Source organism: Lycium barbarum, chromosome 5, assembly GCF_019175385.1.
Source record: "Lycium barbarum isolate Lr01 chromosome 5, ASM1917538v2, whole genome shotgun sequence".
NCBI classification, from domain to species: Eukaryota; Viridiplantae; Streptophyta; class Magnoliopsida; order Solanales; family Solanaceae; genus Lycium; species Lycium barbarum.
In genome coordinates this window covers 106,771,685-106,776,434 of record NC_083341.1, presented here as the reverse complement: position 1 = coordinate 106,776,434, position 4,750 = coordinate 106,771,685, and the positions used below count along the sequence as shown (strand labels likewise).

Below are 4,750 nucleotides of genomic sequence, written 5' to 3'. Positions count from 1 at the left end.
AATAAGATTCTAAATCAGTTATGACTTGAAATGCCTCTATTTTGAGATGACGACTTGAGGGGTGAGATTCGGCTCTAAGCCATGATTGATGATTCGGTAATATGCCATGATTTGTATTTTGTTTGTGTTTAAGCATGTATGGGCAAGCTGTGCTGATCCAGAGGATGATTAGCCATTATGGATTCTAACGTATCGATACGAGTATTGCTGTGTCAGTCCATAGGACGATTGACCTCCGAGGTATGTTACCCGGTGCATTTGTTGCTGTGCTAGTTCAGAGGACGATTAGCCTCCGTGGTTTTCTAACCTGGAGTATCGATTGATTGATTTGCCTGTGAGTGGCTTGTTTCGTATCTTGTTGCCTGTGACTGTCTTGTGGTGATAGTGAATTCGTAAGTGAAATACTTGGCCTGATAAATGGTAAGGAGTTAAGTTAATGTGTCCATCGTTGTTGGATTCTTTGATGACTCTTTAATGTTGCTGACTTACTTTATTCCTGGGTTTGGAATTGCTATTTCCATTGATATCATTTTATTGATTTTATTCATCATATCTTGTTTTGCTAACTATTGCCCCTTAGACACTCACTGAGTACCCAGTACTCAGGCATACCATTGTTGTTTTTATGGTATGTTATGTATCATTGAGGAGCAGGTTCGTGATACACCTACGACTTAAGAGAACTTGCTGCTTTCGAGACTATTCGGTGAGCCCACATGATTGTTCGTGGGGCACCATTCTATCTTTACTTTTCGTATTTTAGTTCTGGGTTGCGTCCCGATGTTATTAGACACTCTTTATTATCTTAGAAGCTCCATGGACAGTTGTCAGATTGTGGGTGTTGGAGTCTTTTTGTGACTTGTTGGGCATTTTGCCACATTTATTTACTAAGTTTCTGATTTGACTTCCACTGGGTTATCTCAAAGTATGATCGTTCTTTTATCTAATTTATTAATGATTGGTTTTCGTATTTATTAAAAGATTTTCGAAAGAGGTTAGACGTTTATTGATTTTATAAGGTGCTTCCGGTGTTGTTCATAGCATCGGATGCCTGTTAGGCCTAGGGTGGTTTTGGGGCGTGACCCGAATTTTACATCTTCACTTGCCATTAGTCTTCACATTTTTGTCATGTGTCTCAAAATTATCATAGTTTATTATTTTGCTATTTGAACGTAATTTTATTTTTATTCATGAAGGAGTGGTTTTTTAATTATAATTTGATAAAGCTTATTGATTATTTTCTTTTAGGGAGGTAAGTTGCATAGTATATATGATAGTAGTATGCTTTAGAAATTGTGATTCTTTTATTGTTTGAAAATTAAGGGGTTAAAAATGATTTGTATCTCATAATAAGTTTTAAATCATTGCGATTATTTACAGTGTAAAATCATGTCAGAAGTTTTGCTTTCTATGAGTTTCTTTAATCATGTTATTATTTTAGTAAAACAATTTTTATATATTTTATAATGTTTGTGCCATTATATTATTTTACTATATTATAAATTAAAAATTTGAAGATTCATGGGGCTTACGCCAGCCCTGTGCCTCGGGGCTTACGCCTCGTATCGTACTAAGTAAAACGTCCCGCCTCACGCCCCCGCCTTTTAAAACACTGATTACAATTAAGTCGGTATTTCTCTTCCTTAACACTGACCCATTCCTATATTCCACGTATTAATAAAATCCTCCACTCTTTTATTCAATTCTTTCCTTTACTACAATAAAATTTCTACTTTCCACTCTTCTTTGGTTCCCGTTTTTCTTCTTCTTTTGGCTTTCTTTTTTGTCTTCCAAAATTTGTCACCATCACACTTTCTTAGAGCCTAAGTTTTTCCAACTATTTATCTAAATTCACTCTTCTAATTTCTTATTCTCTTTAGATGGAGCAACTTGGAGAAGAAGAACACGTTTCCACGACAATAGAGAAGCAAGAAATGTTACTCTCTTCTGATTCCGAAGCTGAGTCTTCTAGTCCACCACTTGACAATGACTTCAGGTTAGAGACGGATCTAGAGTTTAAATATAATTTAATGAATTTAATCTCTAGATTGTTAGTTAAACTCGTTACACTTATAAATTTTGATAATTTTAGTAATTTTCATATATACATCAAGAATGTTGAATTCAGTTGAACTCGTTAATGATATATATATATGCTACATTCGCTACTGCTTCAGGTCGTTCAAGAGAAATGGGATGATCAAACTAGAGGAATGTGACAAAGAGCATGATTTCATTAAGGCAGGATTTCTTAGTGGAATGGGGCAATTTGCAAAGGAAGTTGAAGTTGTGTCTTTACACAAGAATTCATGTTCGACTATATTAGGGCAAGCAAGATTGGAAGGTTTTCGCATTTACTCTGAATCAATGCGCAAGAAATGCGGTGGAAATGCCAATATCAAATATGCTTGGTTTGGTTCTTCCAGAGATGAAATTTGTAATATTATATCTCATGGATTTTCTACAACGACGGAACCAAAATCAGGAGACTGTTATGGTATTGGCATTCATCTTTATCCAGCAAATATCGATGGGTAAGCAACTACGCATAAAGTAATCCTCTCTCTAATTTTTTCGTTTCATGTGATGCCTATCTTTTAATATGTTTAAAAAAGAGTACGTCCTCTTATATTTGAAAATTCTTTAAACTTAAGATTTTCGATTTACCCTCAATAACATGCTTTAATTGGTATAGAAATGTCATTATTACATGTTTAGAACTAGAAGTTGTAAGAATATTTTTGGTACGTGCCAGAATTAGTTAATTATAGATTTTAGATCCGCCGTTACATAAATATGACATTAATTCGATTTGTCATTTACTTACTTCAAATGTTTTTTGAATTCTATTGATTAATTAATTTATTTATTGAATTTTTGTTTGGTTGAAGTGTATTATCTGCCGTGGAAGATGAGAATGGATTAAGGCATATGTTACTTTGCCGAGTAATCTTAGGAAACACGGAAGTGATTGAGGCTGGATCCACACAATTTCAGCCAACTTGTGAATATTTTGACTCTGGGGTTGATAATTTATGGCTCCTAAAAGATACATAATTTGGGGTTCCTACATGAATTCTCATATTTTACCAAACTTTCTAGTAAGTTTCAAGGGTCCTAATTTCTTATTAGGTAAGCAATCAGAGATTTATAATTTGGTTTTATAATTAATTAGTTAATGAAGCTTTGTACCAAGATTCAAGAATGTTACATAAATTTTGTTTATTTTCTTGGGTAATTCTTCAAAAATCAAGAAGGTTCCGTCGAAGCCCACTTCTCGTATAAAGTTTCATGACTTATTTCGTGTGCTTTCCAAGTTTTTACATCCTTCAAGAACGGTTTTGATCTCAAAATACTATGAAGACTTTCAGGTTTTTTTTTTTTAAGTAATCTTTTTTGTAGTATGAAATTTATTAATTATATTTGATTATTGACTACGTACATCTCAATAATTTATAGAGAAATAAGATCTCAAAATTGGTACTGGTTCGCAAGCTAAGGCAAATAGCTGGAGATACGTCATTAAGAGCTGTTATGAAATTGTATCCAAATACTATTAAGGTACAGCTTCCTAACTGAATTTTAAACAACTTGGTGCAATTGCTAAAAATGGTTGTTTACTTTTTTTGTTTTCTTCTTTTGCTTCCTAACTTCAACTTCTATAAACTGGTAATATGTTTTAATTTAATTTATGTTATGTACCGAATTGGAGAGAAGAGCTTGTTGCTTCCCCACAAAGGAATGTGATGGATCAGCTAGTTCCATGTTGTCGGCGTTTCAAGTGTGAAAACATTCTTCCATGTTATTGAATGACAAGTCTTTTACTTGTAAATTGTATAGATATTTGATATTCCCTTGCCATAAATTACAATACATATTAACATTTGAAAATTGTTTATTGGATGAATCCATTTCTTTTCTATGCCTGTCGCCAGCGTGTCAAAGCAATCGAGTTTTAGTTGAGAAAAGTTAGAACTGTTATAAAATAAAGACTATAAAGTAAATACACCAAAGACAAATATATAGAGAAAGATTAAATGTACATTTCATCTTCTACAAATGAGCCACTATTTATAAGAGGAAAAGTTACTTGGTGGCTAGCCAACTAACTGGGTCACCAAGCTAACAATTAAACTTGGTTATCAAGATAACTTTGTCTCCAAGTTAATGGATAGACATTAATAGTATAATATTTACAACACTCTCTCTTGGGTGTCCTTTAATAGATGATGTGCCTCGTTAAAATCTTATTGGGAAAAATCCTGTGAGAAAAAGTCCTAAGAAGGAAAAAGAGTATACATATCTAGTGATACGCTTTGAGAGTTGCCTCATTAAAAACCTTAACAGAAAAATCCAATGGGACAAAACCTTGGTTATGGGAAAAATAGTACAACACGTATTTTACTCCCCCCGACGAAGACCAAAATTCAGATGTCGGAGTCTTCGCATTCCAATCTTGAATATCATCTTCTCAAGAGTTGAAGTTGGCAAAGATTTTGTGAACAAATCAGCAGGATTGTCACTTGAACAGATTTGTTGCACATCAATATCACCATTCTTCTGGAGATCATGTGTGAAGAATAACTTTGGTGAAATGTGCTTCGTTCTATCTACTTTTATGAAGCCTCTTTTTAATTGAGCTATGCATGCCACATTTTCTTCATATAATAATGTGGATATTTTGTATTACACTTTAGGCCACATCTTTCTCTGATGAAGACCAAAATTTTATTTTTCCAAGATCTTTCAT

General features: G+C 33.5%; 1 pseudogene; it reads left to right on the top strand.

Moving 5' to 3' along the window:
- Window positions 1–1,783: 1,783 nt before the first annotated feature.
- On the top strand, window positions 1,784–3,922 carry LOC132642591 (probable inactive poly [ADP-ribose] polymerase SRO2; annotated as a pseudogene).
- Window positions 3,923–4,750: the final 828 nt, after the last annotated feature.